Source organism: Callithrix jacchus, chromosome 10 (assembly GCF_049354715.1).
Source record: "Callithrix jacchus isolate 240 chromosome 10, calJac240_pri, whole genome shotgun sequence".
Taxonomy (NCBI): Eukaryota; Metazoa; Chordata; class Mammalia; order Primates; family Cebidae; genus Callithrix; species Callithrix jacchus.
Window position 1 is genome coordinate 56967106 of NC_133511.1, and position 20109 is coordinate 56987214.

General features: G+C 37.1%; 1 long non-coding RNA gene across 1 annotated transcript in view; it reads right to left on the bottom strand.

Annotated features, from left to right (window-relative positions):
• Positions 1-17681: 17681 nt before the first annotated feature.
• The window catches only part of LOC128929134 (uncharacterized), a 104909-nt gene continuing 102481 nt past the window's right edge, over positions 17682-20109 (bottom strand). Inside the window, exon 3 of the long non-coding RNA XR_013523199.1 lies at positions 17682-17795. This is a non-coding gene — a long non-coding RNA (uncharacterized LOC128929134). The remainder of the gene's footprint in view (positions 17796-20109) is intronic.

A 20109-nucleotide genomic window follows, 5' to 3' on the forward strand; every position in this document is an offset into this window, starting at 1 on the left:
TCTATATAAATGTTAGACTGCATTTATTCTACAGTTTTGTCACTCAACAGTTTACTTATGAGATCCATCTGTCTTGTTATATACATACCTAGTTTCTTTTAACAGTGGATCAGTACTTATTTAGAGGTTTTCTTTTCAATATATACTTAGGTTGTTTCCAATTTTTTCACTATAATACCTATTTCTGCCCTGGGTGAAGTGGCTCACACCTGTAATCCCAGCACTTTGGGAAGCCAAGGTGGGGAGATCACCTGAGGTCAGGAGTTAGAGACCAGCCTGGTCATCATGGCAAAACCTTGCCTTTACTAAAAATAGAAAAATTAGCCAGGCATGGGGTGGCACATGCCTGTGGTACTAGAGAGTCTGAGATGGAAGAATCACTTGAACCTGGCAGATGGAGGTTGCAGTGAGCCGAGATCATGCCACTGTGTTCCGGCCTTGGCGACAGAGCAAGACCCCGGAGGTCTCAGAAAAATAAATAAATAACGATTTCTCCTACATGCAAAGGAGTACAAAACTTAAGTGTCTAGATTTGAATACCTGAGTTGTAAATTACAGTTGTTAGGAATTATTGTTGTGCAGGTTTTAATCAATGCCTTCTCCATTGATTAAGAGTCTCTGATGATTTAATTATCTTTCTCTTCCTGGTGCAGAAAGGAAGTGAACAGTTTCTTGGAAATGGAACAGTTTCTCTATGGATGTAAATTTATGTTACAAAAGGGTAACTTTTCAGAGCTTGTCCTATGTGTACAGTTTCTCAAAATAACCAGTTCAAAATCATTCTTATGCAAAAGAGGCATATCTGGGGCAACATATTCTGGTCTTCTACAGTCATATTTGGAGCAATGCCTCCGAACCCCATCATTACATGGTTTCAGTATTTTCAGCTTGTCCTAATCTGCACCAGCAGTAAATAAGAGTTCATACTTTCTCAGAACTTTACTGTTAAAATGTGCGCTCTGAATGAAGAGACCCCACAAACAGGCTTTGTGTGAGCAACGTGGTTGTTTATTCACCCAGGTGCAGGCAGGCTGAGTCTGAAAAGAGTCAGTGGAGGGCAGAGGAATAGAAGTAGGTTTTATAGGTTTGGGGTAAGCAGTGGAAAGTTACAGAAGTTACAGTTTAGGACATTGTTACCAAATTATTTTAGCCATTCTGATGGATAAGCAGCAATATCTCATTGTGATTTTACAAGATGGGAGGGGGTTGTAGAGTCGGGGGTCACAAGGTTGACCAAGGTTGGTTACACAGTCCAATGGCATTGTCAATTGAGGCCAGAATAAGAAACAATAGAAGAATGTCCCAAGGTAGTTAGGCACTGAAGGGGTTGATCGTTCTTCTGCTTTTCAAGGTCTTCTAGTCACTTGGGGTTTTCTGTTTCCGGAAGGTCCTCCAGAGTTGTACCTGCAGGTCACAGGGGTTGCCATGATGTCAGTAGTGCCATCAGTCAGGCTAAAAGACCTACATTTACTAATACTCAGAATGGTCAGATTTTTTTAATTTGATGTATGTAAATTTTATTTTACATACATTTTATTTTATTATTTTATTTGTTCATGGTCATTTTGGATATTTCCTGTTTCTGTCCTTTGCATCTTTGTAAAAAAGTAGTTTGTTTTACTAATATGTAGGAGTTATTTTTGACTCTTGTCACCTACATAGGTTGTAAATTGCAAATTTCTCCTCCCCTTCTGTTTGTCTTTAACTTTTTGTCCTTCTTCATACAGAAGTCTTTAGTTTTGATGCTGTTCCACATGTCTCTGAAGCTGTGTTTATATTATTTAATTAAATTAACGTTTTGTTTTTTAAAACTCTGAATACCCTGAGACAGGTCTCAGTTAATTTAGAAAGTTTATTTTGCCAAGATTGAGGACACGCACCTGTGACACATCCTTAGGAGTGTCCAAGGTGATCAGAACGCAGTTTGGTTTTATACATTTTAGGTAGACGTGAGCCATCAATCTACATATGTAAGATGAATGTTGGTTCAGTCCGAAAAGGCAGGACAACTCAAAGCAAAGGTGGGACAACTCAAGTGGGAGGGAGCTTCCAGGTCATAATGTAGATAAGCTACAAATGGTTGCATTATTTTGAGTTTCTGATTAGACTCTCCAATGAATGCAATCAGATAAGCATTTATCTCATGGGCAGACTTTGAATAGAACAGGAGGCAGGTTTGCCTTAAGCAGTTCCCAACCTAACTTTTCCTTTTAACTCGGTAATTTGGGGGCCATGAAATTTGTTTTCCTTTCACAGTTTTTAGGTAACACCATGCTTCACTAATTTTGTTTTAAAGAAGGGGTCTTGCTAGATTGCCCAGGCTGTAAGTTTTTATTTCTCCAGGATAAATGCCCAGGAGTATAATTACTGAGTTACGGGGTAGTTGCATGTTGATTTTATGAGAAATTGCCAAACCATTTTTCAAAGTATCTGGATCATTTTAAATCCCCAGCAGCAATGTAAGAGTGGTCTAGTTTCTCCATATCTGCATCATTATCTGGTGTTGTTACCAAATTATTTTAGCCATTCTGATAGATGAGCAGCAATATCTCATTGTGATTTTAATGTGATTTTCTCTAATGGCTAATGAGGTTAAATATCTATTCATGTGTTTATTTCCTATAACTATTTCCTCTTCAGTGAAATGTCTATTTTGCACATTTTCTAATTGGACTGTTTGGGTTTTATACTGTTGAGTTTTGAGAGTTCTTCAAATAGTCTGGACACCACTCCTTTGTTGCATAAGCAGTTTACAAATACTTTTTCCCAATTTGTAGTTTTTTTTTTTATATTTAAGCATGGCTTTCCTCAGAGCAAAAGTTTGAAATTTTGATGAGGTTCAATTTATCATTTTTTTGCCCTTAATAAACCATATGTTTTATCTTAAGTTTAAAAACTTTAGCCACAGATTCTAAAGATTTTTTCCCATTTTTTTTTCTAAAATTAGTATAGTTTTATACTTTTTCCTTAAGTTCATCATCCACTTAAGTTAATTTTTGTGTAAGATGTAGGGTTTAGGTCAAGGTTCATTTTTTCCTCCTATGAATATCCATTGTCTCTAGCATTCTGGGGATTTTTTTTGTTTTTTGTTTTTAATTTTGTAGAGACTGGGTTTTACTGTGTTGGCCAGGCTGGTCTCAAACTCCTGACCTCAGGTGATCTGCCTGCCTTGGCCTCCTAAAGTGCTGGGATTACAGGCTAAAAAAACAGGGGTGAGCCACTATGCCCCACCTGTTTTTTATTCTTAATAAACTTAAAAAACTCAGATGTACTGAAAAATTATGAAGATAGTACGGAGTTCCTAGACCCTGCACCTAGTTTCTCCTTTTTGGCGGGGGACAGAGTCTCACTCCATCACCCAGGTTGGAATGCAGTGATGTGATTCTCTGCCTCTTGGGTTCACGCAATTCTTGTGACTTAGCCTCCTCAGTAGGTGGAATTACAGTCATGCACCACCATGCCTGCTTAATTTTTATTTTTAGTAGAGACAGGGTATCACCGTGTTGCCCAGGCTGGTCTCAAAGTCCTGAGCTTAAGTGATTCATCTGCCTTGGCCTCCCAAAGTACTGAGATTACAAGCATGAATCACCACACCAGGGCCTAGTTTCTCTTATTGACATCTTACATTAGTATGGTACATTTGTCACAATTAATGACCCGATATTGGTACACTATTATTAACTAATGTCCATAGTTTATTCAAATTTCCTTAGTGTTTTTTTTTAACCTAAAGTCTTTTTTCTGTTCCATGATCTCATCCAGAATAGCATATTACATTTCTTATATCTCCTTATACTCTTGAATGTGACAGTTTCTCAGACTTCATTGTGTCTGATGACCTTGACAGTTTTGAGGAGTACTAGTAAAGTATTTTGTAGAATGTCCCTCATTTGGAATATGTCTGGGTTTTTTTTTTTTCATCACCCTATTGACTGTAGTTTCTGAGAGCCTTCTAGGAGGAAGACCACAGAGTAAAATGTCATTTTTTTCACATTATATCAAAAGTACATGATTTATCAATGTTGACAGTGCCCTTGATCACCTGGCTGAAGTAGTGTTTCCCAGATTTCTCCACTGTAGTTATTCCCTCTACCTCTTTCCATATTGTACTGTTTGCAGTGGAGTCACTTAGGAGTGGATATTATGCTCCACTCTGTGTGTGTGTGTGTGTGTGTTAGAGACAAGGTGTCACTCTGTTGTCCAGGCTGGAGTACACTGACACAAATGTGGCTTACTGTCACCTTGAACTCCTTGGCTCAATCAATCCTCCTGCTGAGACTACAGGTGCGCACTACCATACCTGGCTTCCCCCCCAGCACCATCCCAAGAGATGGGGTTTTACCATGTTACTGAGGCTGGTCTCAAACTCCTGGCCTCAAGTAATCTTCCTGTCTCAGGCTTCCAAAACACTGGGATTATAGGCATCAGCTACCACACCTAGCCTCTGTTTGTTTTTTATTTTTATTTTTCAGATTGAGACAGTTTCTATTGATCTGTCTTCAAGTTCATTGATTCTTTTTTCTACCATTTTAATCTGCGATAAATTTCATCCTGTGAATTTTTCATTACAGTTATTATACTTTTCCATTCTACAATTTGTGTGACTTCTTTTATTTTCATTTATTTGGTGAGAATCTTTATCCGTTAATTCATTAAGATTATATTTTGATTTAGCTATTTGAACATATTTATAATTGCTGTTTTCAAAATCTTAGTCTGTTAAACCCAACATCAGGGCTGTCTGAGTTTCAACTTCTGTTGACTTTCATTTTTCTTGACTATGAGTCACATTTTTCTGTTTTTCTGTTCTTTTTTGCATATCTAAAGTTTTTTTTTTTATTGAAGACTTTGTGGAGTAGACATTGTCAAGATTCTGAATTCTATGTCTTTCTGAAGAGTACTGATTTTTCTTCTAAAAGGTAATGCCATTAGTGGTTAAGCATCTTGAATTAGTGTAGGTTTAGTTTTATGCTTTATTAGGGTATATCTGGGAAAGCCCAGGGTTTATCCCAAGATCCTGTCTCTTAGCAAGACTCATGCTTGTTATGGCTCTATTTTAGACTTTTTAAATTCAATTCTAGAGTAGTCGGTGCTGTAGGGTATGATCCCTTCTCCAAGGAAATTGTCTTCCTGGTGTCTCAGCTGTATTCTCAGAGTGTTAATGAGGTTTCTTTACTGTGGCTACAATGGATTGTCAGTGTCCTCCAACACTACTTGACCTCTCATATCTCTATTCCACTCTTGAGTCTGTAACAGCCACTCTTTTAAGTCTTTCTATCTTCATTCTGCACAGGCTCAGCACAGGTCTACATGAAAGACTAAGAGGTAACGCACGCATAGTTTTCCGAAGTTCCTCATCTGCTCAGTTTCCTACTCTCTAGTGCCCTATACCAGACAATTCATGTCTTTCACTGCCTCAACTTCTAATCTCTGCCTACTGAACTCAACAAAACTAGCATTCTGTTTCAGCTCCAACTCACTGACCTACAGTCAGAAAACTATCCCCAGGGAGAGAGCCCAGAAGATGATAGGTAGCATCTCATGAGATTTCCTTCTCTCAGACATGATAGACTTGCATGCTCAATTGTCCAATGTTTGAAACACATGTGTTATATATTTTGTTCAGTTTTATGGGTATTTATTGTTGGAAGGCTAGCTGGTACCAGTTGCTCTGTTACAGACAGAAGCAGAACTATTTTTTGAATTTTTATAAGATAATTTTAGACTTGAAGAGTTGGAAAAATAGTACAAAGAGTTCCCTAGCTTTTCTTAATGTTAATATCTTATATAACTATGGCACAGGTATTAAAACTAAGAAATTAACATTGTTAACAATACTGTTACTAACTATACACTTTATTCAAATCACTTCAGTATATCTACAAAAGTCCTCTTTTTATTCCAAGATCCCATTCAGGAACTAACATTACAATTAGCCACCATGTCTCCTTAGACTCCAATCCGTGATGGTGCCCAGTCTTTCCTTGTCTTTCATAACCTTGTGGCTTCACAGACCTGGTCAGTTGTACTGTAGAATGTCCCTCCATTTGAAATTTTCTGTTTTCTCATTATTATATTGTAATTACATGTTAATGAGAAGAACATCACAGAAGTGATTTGCTCTTCTCAGTGCTTCATATTAGTTGGTGCATTTGTGTCAAATGTCACTGCTGGTGATGTTAAACTTAATCAGCACTGTGGCTCATGCCCGTAATCCCAGTGCTTTGAAAAGGCTGAATCAGGAGAATTCCTTGAGGTCAGGAATTTAAGACCAGCTTGGGCAACATAGCAAGATTTCAGCTCTTAAAAAAAAAAAACAGTTTTATAAACGTGGTTAGGTGGTTAAGGTGTTTTCTGCTAGGTTACTTCACTGTAAAGTTATTATTTTTCCTTTCATACATAATAAATATTTTGGAGAAATACTTTGAGATTATGCAAATATCTTGTTTCTCCTTAAACACTAACTTAGTATCTATCTGTGGTTCTTGTCTGTGGTTCTAACAGTAATTTTTCATTTCCTTCATTTAATCTACATTTACTTGTTGGAATTCTTTTTAGTTCTTAAGAGATGGAATGTCACTATGTTGCCCCTAGAAGAAGTTTGGGTTTTTCATTTCATTTTTAATTTATTCATTTAATCTATTTTTTCATTCTTAACTTTTGCAGGTACATAGTAGGTACATCTATTTATGGGTTACATGAGATATTTTGATGCAGGCACACAATGCACAATAATCACATCAGGGCAAATAGGGGGAATCAGTCACCTCAAACATTTATCCTTTGTGTTTGAGACAATCCAGTTAAATTCTTTTAGCATTCCAATTATATTCTTTTAGTTATTTAAAAATGAGCAATGAAAATTTTTTTACTATAGTCTATATTATAGTTTTTTCATTATTTCTTTTACTAAGTGACAACATGTGATGTTTGGCTGTCTGTTTGCCTGGCTTATTCCACTTAGCATAATGACCTCTAGTTCTATCCATGTTGTTGTAAATGACAGGATCTCATTCTTTTTTCATGGCTGAACAGTACTGCATTGTGTACATTGTCTTTATCCATTTATCTGTCAATGGATACCCAGATTGCTTCCAACTCTTGGCTATTGTGAACAGTGCTGAAACAAACATGGGAGTGCAGATGTTTCTTCAACACACTGATTTCCTTTCTTTTGGGTATATACCCAGCAGTGGGATTATTAGATCATATGGTAGCTCTACCCAAAGTTTTCTGATGAACCTCCCAACTGTTCTCTATAATAGTTGCACTAATTTTCAGTCCCATCAACATTTTACAAGGGTTCCCTTTTTTCCACATCCTTGGCAGCATTTGTTATTTCCTGTTTTGGATGTAATCTATTTTAACTAGGGTGAGATGATAATCCCATTGTGGTTTTGATTTCTATGTCTCTGATAGTAGTGATGTTGAGCACCTTTATATATATATATATATATATATATATATACACACACACACACACACACATATATGTATATGTCTGCCATTTGAATGTCTTCTTTTGAGAAATGTCTATTCAGATCTTTTGCCCATTTTTAAATCAGTTTATTAGAGTTTTTCCTATGGAGTTGTTTGAGGTCCTTATATATTCTTGTTATTAATCCTTTGTCAGGTGGGTAGTTTTCAAATATCTTTTTCCACTCCTTGGGTTGCCTCCTCACTTAGTTGATTGTTTCTTTTGCTGAACACTAGCTTTTTAACTTGATGTGATCCCATTTGTCCATTTTGCTTTGGTTGCCTGTGTCTATGAGGTATTGCTCAAGAAGTCTTTCCCCACTCCAATGTCCTGGAGAGGTTCCCCAGTGTTTCCTTTTAGTAGTTTCATAGTTTGAGGTCTTAGATTTAAGTCATGAATCCATTTTAATTTGATTTCTTATATGGCAAGAGACAGTGGTCTCATTTCATTCTTCTGCATATGGATATCTGGTTTTCTGAGCATTATTTATTGAGAAGATTGTTCTTTCCCCAATGTATATACTTAGAATCTTTGTAGAAAATGAGTTCACTGTAAATATGTGGATGTATTTCTGGGTTATATTTTCTATTCCCCTGCTCTATGTGTCTGTTTTTCTGCCAGTACTATGCTGTTTTGGTTACTATAGCTCTGTAGCATAACTTGAAGCAAGATAATGTGACTTCTTCAATTTTGTTCTTATTACTTGAATAGCTTTTGCTATTTAGGGTCTTTTTTGGTTCTGTATAAGTTTTAGAATTGTTTTCTCTATTTCTGTGAAGAATGTCATTGGTATTTTTATAGAAATTGCATTAAATCTGTAGATTGCTTTAGGTAGTATGGACATTTTAACAATATTCTTTCAACCTATGAACATAAAATATCCTTCCTTTTTTGTGTTCACTTCGATTTCTTGCATCAATGTTTTGATGTAGAGATCTTTCACTTTGTAGAGATGTACTACAAAGAAGTGAAAGACTGGATATTTTGTAGAGATCTATCATGTCTTTGGTTAATTTCTAGGTATTTTATTTGTAGCTATTGCAAATGGAGTTACTTTCTTGATTTCTTTTGCTTGCAGCTGTCGTATAAAAATGCTACTGATCCAAAACCTAAAATGCAGTTTAAAAAACTATTTTATAAAGGGTAAAAAAATTTAAAATGCTACTGATTTTTGTTTGTTGATATTCGTATTCTGCAACTTTACTGAATTTGTTTGTTACATTTAATAGGTGTCTTTAGGTTTTTCCAAATATAAGATTATATTGTCTGCAAACAAGAGTAATTTAATTTCTTTGTTTCCAATCTGGTTGCCCTTTGTTTCTCTCTCATCTGATTGCTGTAGCTAGGATGTCCAGTACTATGTTGAATAACGGTGGTGACAGTGGGCATACTTGTTATGTTCTAGATCTCACATGAAAGGCTTTCCGTTTTTCCCCCATTCAGTATCATACTAGCTGTGGTTCTGTCATACGGCTTTCATTATATTGAGGTATACTCCCTTTATATCCAGTCTTTTTCGTGTTTTTATCATGATGGGATATTGAATTTTATCAAATGCACTTTCAGAATCAATTGAAATTACTGTATAGTATTTGTCCTTCATTCTGCTGATATATCACACTGATTGATTTGTATATGTTGAACCATCATCCTTGCACCCCTGGGATAAATCCCACTTGATCATGATGAATTTTTAATGTATTGTTGAATTCAGTTTGCTGGTTTGTTTGCTTTTGAAACAGTCTTGCTCTTGTTGCCCAGGCTGGAGTGCAATAGCACCATCTTGGCTCACCGCAACCTCTGCCTCCCAGGTTCAAATGATTCTCCTAACTCAGCCTCCTGTGTAGCCGGGATCACAGGCATGTGCCACCACACCCAACTATTTTTGTATTTTTAGTAAAGATGGGGTTTCTCCATGTTGATCAGGCTGGTCTTGAACTTACAACCTCATATAATCTGCCGGCCCTAGCCTCCCAAAGTGCTGGGATTACAGGATTACTGCACCCAACCAGTTTGCTAGTATTTTTTTGAGGATTTTTGCATCAATATTGATCAGAAGTACTGGACTGTAGGTTTTTGTTTTGTTTTTTAATGTGTCTTTGGTTTTGATACCAGAGTAATCCTAACCTCATAAAATGGGTTTGAAAGTATTCTCTCTCCTTCTATTCAGAATAGTTTGGGTAGACTTGGTATTAGTTATTCATTAATTAGAATTCAGCAGTGAAGTCATTTGGGTCCTGAGCTTTTCCTTACTGGGAGACTTTTTATTATGGCTTTGATCTTCTTGTTATAGGGCTGTTCAGGTTCTGGGTTTCTTCATGGTTCAATCTTGGTATTTGCCTAGGAATTTTTCCATTTCTTCTGGGTTTTCCAATGTATTGGCAAAGAGTTGCCCATTGTAGCCACTAATGATGCTTTGAATTTCTGTGATATCAGTTGTAACATCTCATCTTTCATCTCTGATTTTTAAATTTGGCTTTTCTCCTTTTTTAGTCTGGCTAAAGTTTTGTCTATTTTGTTAAACTTTTCAAACATCAACTTTTTGTTTCATTGAACTTTTGTATTGTTTTCTTCATTTATTTCTCATCAGATCTTTATTTTTTCTTCTACTAATTTGAGCTTGATTTGCTGTTGCTTTTCTAGTCCTTTAAGATGTATCATTAAGTTGCTTATTTAAAGTTTTTCTTCTTCTTGAAGGTAGACACTTGTAGCTATAAATTTCCCTCCTAGTACTGCTTTTGCTGTATCACACAGGTGTTGGTATGCTGTGCTTCCATTATCACATGTTTCATGAAATATTTCCATTTTGTTCTTAATGTCTTCATTGGCCTATTGGTCATTCAGGAGCATTTAGTTTAATTTCCATGAAGATGTATCACTTCCAAAATTCCTTTTGTTATTAATTTCTAGTTTTATTCTATTGTGGTCAAAGAAGATGGTTGATATTATTTTAATCTTTTAAATGTTTTACAGCTTGTTCTGTGACCTAGCCTGTGGTCTATCCTGGAGAATATGTGTTGAGAAAAAGAATGTGTACTCTACAGCCATTGGTTGAAATTTTCTGTAAATATCTGTTTGGTCCATTTGTTCTATAATGCAGATTAATTTTGATGCTCCTTTGTTAAAGATCTGTCCAGTACTGCAAAGTGGGGTGTTGAAGTCTCCAGCTCTTATTGTATCAGGGCCTATCCCTCTGTAGCTCTAGTAATATTTGCTTAAATATCTGGGTGCATATATATTTAAGACTGTTATATCCCCTTGATGAAATCATTAGAGAGTGACCTTCTTTGTTCCTTCCTCTATTTTTTCTTGAAATCTATTTTGTCTGATAAAAGCATAGCTACTGCTGCTTTTTTGTTTGTTTGTTTGTTTCTGTTGTCATGGAATGCCTTTATCCATCTTCTTCTTTTTAGTCGGTGTGTGTCTTTATAGGTGAAGTGTGTTTCTTGTAGGAAGCAGATGATTGTTTTTTTCATTCATTTAGCCACTCTATGTCTTCTGATGGGAGAGTTTAGTCTATTTACACTCAATGTTATTACTGATAAATAGAGATGTCTCCCATTTTGTTATTTGTTTTCTGGTTGTTTCATGGTCTTCTCTGTATTCTTTCCTATCTTTCTTTTAGTGAAGATAATTTTCTTCACTAAAAGAAAGGATTTAATTTCTTGCTTTTTATTGTTTGTGTATGTGTTGTATGTTTCTCGATTTAATGTTACCATGAGGCTTGCAAATGCTATCTTATACTCATTATTTTAAGCTAACAACAACACTTTACACAAACAGACAAATGAATAAGCCAAAAGGAAATAAAAACTCTACATCTTAACTTTGTCCCCCTACTTTTTAACTTTTTGGTGTTTCTATTTATATCTTACTGTGTTGTCTATATCTTGAAGAGTTGTTGTAGTTATTGATTTGATTGGTTCATTGTTCAGTCTTTCTACCTTACTTTACATACCACTGTTACAGTGTTATAACATTCTGTGTTTTTCTGTGTGCTTACTATTACCAGTGAGTTTTTCTTATTGAAGTACTCCCTTTAGTATTTCTTTCAGGACATATCTGGTGTTGATGAAATCCCTCAGCTTTTGCTTGTCTAGGACTTTATTTCTCCTTCATCTTTGAAGTATAACTATTCTAGAGTAAAAGCTTTTTTCCTTCAGTATTCTAAATATGTCATGCCACTCTGTCCTGGTTTTTAAGGTTTCCATTGAAAAGTCTGCTGACAGATATACTGACACTCCATTGTATGTTATTTGTTTCTTCTCTCTTGCTGCTTTTAGAACACTTTCTTTATCCTTGACCTTTGGGAGTTTGATTATTAAATGTCTTAAGGTAGTCTTTTTTGGGTTAAATCTGGTTGGTTTTCCATATCTGAAGGTTAGTGTGGTACTCCTGGTGTCAAATAATTCTCACACCTCAGTCCTCCAAGTAGCTAGGATTATAGGCATAAGCCACAACACCATTTCTAATGTTCTTTCTCTCTTGTTCTCTTATTTATTTTTTTGACAGAAAAAAGTATGTATTTGTGGCATTCAACATAATATTTTGATATACACATACATTGTGAAATGGCTAAATCAAGCTAATTAACAAATGTGATATCCATATTAGTAAAGTCTTTAATCATATATGTTGGCATATATGGGGATGAGATTCTTTTCCACGAGAAGAAATAATAAAGTATTTTATGAAAAAAATTAAAGAAGAAGAATTTAATTTTCTGAAAAGTTTCATCACTGGTTTGTAATGTTGGCTGTTACATGCCAACTTTCTATACATTTTTGCAGTCTTCATGCTGTTTCATTGACCGGTAAAAAATCTGCTCAATACATCATTCCCGAATTCCATTGCCTTTCATCTTTGTTTTCTCCTGTCCTCTCTCCTTTGGCTTTTTCTACTTTCTCATCTTATACACGGCTGAATTGGGTGGGCACTGAATCCCAGTTCTATTTCCTCTTTTAACTGCTATATTAATTAGTAAATGAAGTGTTTCCAGGTCTTTTGGTTCTGATGGCCAAGAGACATAGAGATCCTGATTGACCCAGCTCATCACAAATTACTTGAATCATTAATTATAAAATTGTTCCCATGCTGTTTGGTTCAAGGTAGCAGTTATGTCTAGACTGTAATTTTTAAAATGAAGTGTTTGTTTGTCTCAAGGTCATTTTATATATTCGCAAATGTTGCCTTAAAAAACAGCAAAATAGTGGATAAAAGCATAAACACCTAAAGTCAGCTACAATTGGGTTCGAACCTGTCTCCATTATAACTATGTGTCCTCCCTTACTTAATGTCTCTCCATTTCCTTGTCTGAAATCTGGAAATGCTAATAGTTGTCTGGATTAAATAGTATGTGTAAAACATATATATGTAAAACATATATGGTGACTGGTAATAAATGTTAATACTAATATTACTATTATATAATTGAATTCTGATAATAAATTTCAAGTTAATGGCCAGATTATATGCATATAGCTGAACGAAAGTATTAAGTTGGAACAAAGATAAGCATGATTTTTGCACTGTTGAAATACATTCTGAAATTTTTTTGCTAATGACTTATTACTTGCTATTTTTTTTTAGAATATGAAAATTATGTTAGACAATTCAAGCAATTTTCTTATTCTTGAACTGTCAAAATGGGTCAGCGAAGACAACCTGCAACATCAACAAAGCATTTGGCCCAGGAACTGCTAACAAACATAACAACAAACCATCTGCCCACTGAACTGTGACATGCAAAGAAAAGTCAATTTTATATGGCAACTAGTGATGACCAGCTCAGTGGCTGGACCAAGAAGCAGCTCCAGATCACTTTGCAAAGCCAAACTTGCATCAGATCAAGGTAACAGTCACTCCCTTCCCTGTGATATTGGGAGCAATATCACTCTCCTCTTTTCCCCTGGATATCAGGAATAGTATCACAGGATGGATGTACATCTTTTGCAATATTGTGAGTAATATCATTCTCTAACCTCCTGGATAGTAGGAACAATAGCATGGGGGGGTGTATACTATGTGCGCTATTGGGAGTACTATCATTTTTTCCACCCTGGAAATTAGGAACAATATCATAGGGATATTTTACGCCCTCTGTGATATTGGGAGTAATATGATCTCTGCAGGTGGATTAGGAACAATATCACAGGCAAGGGGTACACCCCCATGATATTGGGAATAATATCCTCTCCCCTCCTAAGGGAGTGAGCACCACCAGTGATACTGGGAGTAGTAACATCCTATCCTTTCTTGAATATTAGGAACAATATCATGGGGCAGGGGTGTACACTCCATTCAATGTTGGGATTAATATCCTCTCAGCCCCTGGCTATTAGGAACAGTATCAAAAGGAGGATATATACCTCCTGTGTAATTGGAAGTAATATTATCCTATTTATGCCTTCATATTAGGAACAGTATCACAAGAAAGATGTACACCCCCTATGCTATTGGGAGTAATACCATACTATCCCCCGAAGATATTAGGAACAATATCACAAAGGGGGCATGCCCCTCTGCAATCTGGGGCATTGTATCACCCTCTCCCAATTTGAGTATTAGGAACAGTGTCACAGAAGGGATGTACAGCTTCTGCGGTATTGACACTAATATCATTGTCTTCCCTTCTGGATATTAGAAACAGTATTACAGGGAGGGATGTACACCCCCTGTGACATTGAGAGTAATATCCTCTCCCCCTATGGTTATTAGGAACATTAAAATGTATACTTCCTGTGATATTGGGAGTAATATCAGCTTTTCCCTACCTGGATATTAGGGACATTATCACAAGGGTGGTGTACATCCCCTGCAATATTGAGAGTAATATCATCCTTTCCCCAATTGAATATTAGGAAGAATATCACAAGGGGGATGTATACCCTAATACCATCATCTCCTCCCTGGATATTAGAACCAATATCACAGGGAATATGTGCATGCACTGCAATATTGGGAGTAATGTAATACTCTGCCCACTAAATATTAAGAGTATCACAAAAAGACTGTACCATAATGTGATATTGGGAATAATATCTTTTCCCACCCTGGATATTAGGAAAAATACCACAGGATGTGTGTACTCACCCAACAACATTGGGAGTAATATTAACCTCTCCCGCCCTTGATATTAGGAACAATATCACAGCAGGGTGTATACCCCCCTGTATACTGCGAGTAGTAATATCCTCTTCCCCACTGGATATCAGGAATAATATCATGGAGGCAATGTATACCCCTTACAATATTGACAGTAATATCATCTCCCCATTTGGATGGTATTAACAATATCCCAAGGGGAATGTACTCTCCCTGCGATATTGGAGTAGTATCCTCACATTTTGTGGATATTAGAAACAATACCACTGGGGGTATACACCCTTTGTGTTATTGGGAGAATTACTGTCATTATCCACTTTGGATATTAGGAAGAATATTATAAAAACAGTATACATTCCATGCAATGTTGGGAATAATATCATTCTATCCCCCTCTAAATATCAGAAATGATATCACAGGGATGGGGGTGTATACCACCTGCGATATTGGGAGTAATATCATCCTCTCACCCCCTGGGTAGTAGGAACAATATCTCAGTCTCAGGGGAGATACAACCCCTGCAATATTGGAAGTAACATCATCCTCTCCCCCCGCCCCCACTACCGAATATTATGAAAAATATCACAGTGGGTTGCATACCTGAGATGTTGGGGGTAATACCATTTTATTTTTATCTGAGTGTTACAAACAGTATCACAGAATGTTGTACACTGCCTTTGATATTGGAAGTAATGTTATCCTCTCTTTTTCTGAATATTATGAACAGTATCCCTAGGGGGTATGCACCCAATGCAACATTGTTAGTAATATCATACTCTCCCCCTCGATATGATGAACAATATTGTACACACCCTGAGACATGGGGACTAATAGCATCTTCTCCTCCCCTGAATATGATGAAATATATTAGAAAAGGATGTATACCTTCTGCAATATAGAGAGTATTATTTTCCTCTCCCCCCACCAATATTATGAACAGTATCACTTGGGGTGTACAAGTCCTCCGATACTGGGAGTAATGTCATTTTCTCCTCCAGTGGATATTATAAACAATAGCACAGGGAAGGTACACTCCCTGCTATATGGGGAATAATATCATCCTCCCACCCCCTGAAAATCATAAACAGTATCACAGGGGAGTGTACACTCCCTGTGATATGGAGAGTAACATTATTCTCTCCCCAACCCGCCGGGATATTATGGACACTATCGCAGAAGGATGTATACCCTGTGAGATATGGGGATTAACATCATCCAATCCCCGCCTAAATATTACGGACAACATCGCATGGGTGTGTACACCCCCTGGGATATGGGGAGTAACATCACCCTCTTCCCCCCAGGTATTATGAACAATATCACAGGGGAAGGGGGTGTGAACTCCCTGGGATACTGGGGTTAATATCCTCTTTCCCCCTGGATATTATCCTCTCCCCTTATGGAAATTGTGAAGACTATCCCGGGAGATGTACATTTCCTGTGATATTCGGAGTAATATCCCCTCCCTTCATGGATATTATGAACAGTATCAAAGGAGGGTATACACCCTTTGCGATACTGGATTATTATCCTCTCCCCCCTCTTGATATTATGAACAATATTACAGGGAGTATATTGGCAGTAATATCATCCTCTCTCTTCTGGGATATTATGAACAATATCAAAGGAAGGTATAAAACCCCTGAAGTAATTGTAGTAATATCTTCCTCTTCTTTTCTGGATATTATGAATACACAGGGGATGTACAACCCCTGCAGTATTGGGAGTAATATTTTCTCCCCAAATGGATATTATAAACAATATCACAGAAAGGGTACCCACCCTGCAATATTAGGAATACCATCCTCTCACCCCCTTAAAATTATAGACAGTATCACAGGGGAGTATACACTTTCTGTGATGTGGTGATTAATATCATCCTCTCCCTCCACTGAATATTAAGAAAATTATCACAGGGGGGTGTACAAACCCTGCGATATGGGGAGTAATATCCTATTCCCCCCTAAATATTATGAACAATATGGCAGGGGTGTATACATTCCTAATTTCCCCCCTAAATATTACAGTATCACAGGGATGTATACCTCCTGTGATATGGGGAGTAACATCATCCTCTCCCCTCCTGGAAATTACAAACAATATCATAGGAGGTGTATACCCCCTCGGATATGGAAAATAACATCAACCTCTCCCACCCCCAAAATATTATGAACATTATCACACGGTGGTGTACCCTTCTGCAACATTGGGAATAATATCATCCTCTCCTCTTATGGAAATTGCAAACAATATAGGGGGATATACATTTCCTGAGATGTTAAGAGTAATATCCTCTCCCTTGCTGAATGTTACAAACAATATAATGGGGTGTACTCCCCGTGATATTTGCAGTAATATCTACTCCCTCGCCCCCCTCGAATATTACAAACAATATCACAGGGGAGTGTACACCCCCTTCTATATGGGGAGTAGTAGTATTGTCTCCCCCCTGGATATCTCAAACAATATCATGGGATGTACACCCCCGATGATAGGAAGACTAATGTCACCCACCTTGTGATATTTTTCCTAATATTCAAAGAGGGAGAGGATGATACTACTTTCAATATCGCAGGGGGTGTACACCCCCGGCTCTGTGATGGTGTTTCTAATATTCAGGTGGGGAGTGAATGTAATTATATATCAAAAAGGTGTACATGCTCCCTCTCCACCGTGATATTGTTTCTAATAACCATGAGGAAAGAGGATGATATTCCTTCCAATATCGCAGGGGGTGTACACCCCCTTTTTGATGTTGTTTCTAATATACAGGTCAAAAAGAGGATAATATTACTCCCAACACAAAAGGAGTGTTGGCCTCCAAAATTTGATTTGGAGGGGGTACAACACAGCCCATTATAGTCTGCATTTTGTAGATAAGAACTTGGGGGCTCAAAGAAGTTACTCTGCTGGTAACTGTCAGGATTGAGATTGAAATTCAGGACATCCTATCTTTCTTCCAAATTAAATTTTGTCTTCTAAAGGCAGTCATAAAGTATAAAAGTAATAAAGCATCAAAAGTCAAAAATGAGTTAATAAGACAAGTGATTTCATATATGATTATTATTCCATGACTATATCAGTCATAATTCTTTTACTCACCATGTTGGCAAAGCTGGTCTTGAACTCCTGACCTTGGGTGATCCATCTGCCTCGGCCTCCCTAAGTGCTGGGATTACAGGTGTGAGCCACCACACCCAGCCCAGTCGTAATTCTTAGTTGCAAACAACAGAAAAACTTATATAGTTAAGAAATAAGGATCAGAAAATAGAGCAGAACCAAAGGAAGCTAAACAGCCAAAACAATGACCAAATTATGCCCAGTCAAGTTGGTGCAGGCATTGTGGCCACCAAACACTGTATACCTCTGATGCCCGTGTCTCTATAAGCCAGGATTAATTCAGATATGCTTTTTGCTATCACTTGCTTCAGACTCACAGTCCCAAGCTGAGGTATCTGGTTAGCCCAGCCTAGGCCATACCTGTTCTCTGGCTGCCAGGGAGCTGAAAGCAAGAAAATTTACCATTTCAGCTTCTCGTCTAGGTATTAAACATAGGAAGAGTTTTTTAATATGAGGCAGCATAAATGGGACTCTTAACTGTTTTAGTAATGATCAAAATGAAACATAAACCAAATATTTATTAATTACAGGCACTCCACAAAAAAAGAATCAACTTGGTAGATGACACCAACTACATTTCCAAAAATCAGAGCATAAATATATGAGCTATCAGCATGAATAGAGAGTGTGATGTGGGGGCCAGCATTCCTGTATTTTAAAAAGTATGCTGAATTTATATTCCCATGTTTTTACAGCTATCTGATGTAACACTCCAGAAATATTTATTTCAGAAGCCAGGTATAACACCATGAAAAGTGCAATCTGTCCTTAAAAAGCAGAGATTCATTCACTGACAAGCATATATTCGATACACATGCTAAGCATTAGAAATAAAAGTATCAGCATGACATAGCCTTTTCTTGGGGAGAGGTTACAGTCTGATGAGGTCCAAATGAAGGATTTGGGGAGGTCACCAGAGGTAAAGGACTTGTGAGTGGCAGGGACTTATTGAAAATGCAGTTTTTGAATGGGTTCTTTCACTCCAGTATGTACATCAAGGCTATGGAAAGAGATAGACTGAATATGTCTTCCCAAAATTCACAGGTTGAAACCAAAGCCCCACTATGAGACTATTTGGAAGTGAGGCCTTTAGGAAGTGGTTAGGTCACAAGGATGGAGTCCTCATGAATAAGATTAGTGCCCTTATAAAGAGACCCCAGAGAACTCTCTTGCCCCCTTTCACTGTATGGAGTTACAGTGAGAAGATGGCCATCTATAAACAAGGAAAGAAACACTTATCAGACACTGAATCTGCCAGTGCACTGATCTTGGACTTCACAGCCTCCAGAACTGTGAGGAATAAATTTGTTTCTAGGCCACCTGGTCTGTGGTACTTTTCTTATAGCAGCTGAAATAGAGTAAGATAACCTCTTTTACCACATGAAAATATTCAGAATATTCCACCTTAGCCTTTCATGATACCTTCAACAGTGAATCATGCACAACTGTCAGTTTTTTGAAGGCTGGAAACAGGCCTAACTCAAACATCTCACAAGAATCTAAGACATAATTGGTACTTGGAAAACATTTTTCCAACTAAATGGAACAAGAAAATGCTCTTCCCAACTTTGGAGCTCAATTTTCTTCACTTTTAATTAAAAAGTATACACTAGACTAGGTGATTTCTGAAGTCCTTGCTGCTACTATCATTCTATGACTCCAGCTTGCATACCTTTTTTTGAATATTCAATTCTGAAGTTTAATTCAAGCCATTCACATTTTTGCAAATTAATTTATTATAAAATTGTGGATCCCAGCTGCTTAGATTTTGGTAGGTGACTGACTTCTGACTGGAATGGCTGAGGCTGTGTCTATGAAATGTCAAAACAACCACTGAGCTTTGTCAAACACCTCATCACTGCTGACTGAAGACAGGGCAGCCAACTTCCCAGTCTGAGGGGAACAGTCAATTCAGTTAAAAGGCTTACTCTTGTGACCTCAGGCAGATAGAAATCTCACTGACTGATCTTTAGTGACTCAAAGGCACAAGTTCATCAATCTCTCTAATCACAGGAAAAGCAAATTATGATAAACATGTACCTTGAGATCACTTATGAAAAACCGCTTTGCAACTATAATGTGCTACCAGAATGTGACTTACCACATTATTGCTAATAGGTATGTCGCTATAGAAGAAATCTGGAATAATACAGAGCAAACTGTTATCAGTGTTTACATTCCAAAAAGTGAGATTAAAAGACACTGTCTTAAATTTGCATTTCCCTTATGTTTGAATCTAAAAACAATGAACTCGGGTATCAGAAAAACCAGTTAAGAGAAAAAGATAAATCATATGACTTATTCTGTATGTAGTATTATTCTGTAGTAATTTTAACAACCCTTTGTCCCTGGGCAGGGAGTTACTTGGTGTCCTGATGCTGCCATGTAGGAGCCGGGTGACAATATCC